Source organism: Orycteropus afer, unplaced genomic scaffold, assembly GCF_000298275.1.
Source record: "Orycteropus afer afer isolate SDZICR_OR568_19922 unplaced genomic scaffold, OryAfe1.0 scaffold00279, whole genome shotgun sequence".
Classification (NCBI taxonomy): Eukaryota; Metazoa; Chordata; class Mammalia; order Tubulidentata; family Orycteropodidae; genus Orycteropus; species Orycteropus afer.
This window is the reverse complement of record NW_006921866.1, coordinates 33,681-35,162: the sequence shown is the minus strand read 5'-3', so window position 1 is coordinate 35,162 and position 1,482 is coordinate 33,681.

Below are 1,482 nucleotides of genomic sequence, written 5' to 3'. Positions count from 1 at the left end.
CTTTAAAGAGATCTTTTGCAGCAGATTTTCCCATTGCAATACATCACTTGACTTCTTGACTGTGGCTTCAATGGGCATTAATTATGGCTCAAAGTAAAATGAAATTCTTGATAACTTCAATATTTTGTACATTCATCATGATATTATTTATTGGTACAATTGTGAGGTACATTTTCTTTATATTCAAGTGCAATCCATACTGAAGAATAAAATCTTGGTTCTTCATCAAAAAAGTGCTTCAACTTTTCTTCTCTTTCAGAAAGGAAGATTGTATAATCTGCATATCACAGGTTGTAAATGAGTATTCTTCCAAGCCTGATGTTGCCTTCTAGCTCATGTAGTCCAGCTTCTCATCATTTGCTCAGCACACCAATTGAGTAACTATGGTAAAAGAATAAAACATTGACACACATCCTTCCTGATTTTAGACTGTGCAGTGTCCCTTGTTCTGTTCAAATGACTGCCTCTGTTGTCAATGTACAAATTCTACATGATCACAGTTAACGGTTCTGGATTTCTCATTCTTTGAAAAATTACTCATTATTTGTTATGATCTACACAGATGAATGCCTTTGCATAGTCAATACAATATACATAAGCATCTTTCTGGTAGTCTCTGCTTTCAATCAAATATCCATTTGACATCAGCAATGATCTCCTTTATCCCATGTCCTCTTCTTAATCCAGCTTGAATTTCTGACAGTTCCTTGTCAATAAACGGCTGAAACTATTTTTGAACAATCTTCAGCAAAATTTTACTTGTGTGAGAAATTAATGACATTGTTCTATAATTTCTACATTCTCTTGGATCATGTTTGTTTGGAATGGGCACATATGGTCTCTTCCAGATGACTGGCCAGGTAGTTGTTTTCCAAATTTCTTGTCATAGATGAATGAGTGCTTCCAGCATTACTTCTGTTTGCATCTCAGCTGACATTCCATCAATTCCTGAAGCCTTGTTTTTCACCAATACCTTTTTTGCAGCTTGAACTATCAGTTCTTGATCATATGCTAACTCATGGAATGGTTGAAAGCTAACCAATTCTTTTGGGTACAGTGATTTTGTGTGTTTCTTCCATCTTCTTTTGATGCTTCCCACCTTATTCAGTATTTTGCCCATGGAATCCTTTAATATTACAACTCAAAGTTTGAATTTTTCTTCAGTTCTTTCAGCTTGAGAATGTTGACTATGTTCTTCCCTTTGGTTTTCTAACTCCAAGTTTTTTTTTTAATAATACTTTCATTTCATTACGAGACTTTACTTTGTCTTCTCAAGTCATTCTTTGAAATCTTCAATTCAGTTATTTCACTTCATCATTTCTTTCATTCACTTTTGCTACTCTCCATTCAGGACCAAGTCTCAGAGTCTCAAGTGAAACATTGTCTGATATAGTGCCAGAAGATGAGCCTCTCAAACTGGAAGGCATTCATAATGTCACTAGGGAAGAGCTGCCTCCTCAAGTAGAGTCAACATTAGTGACG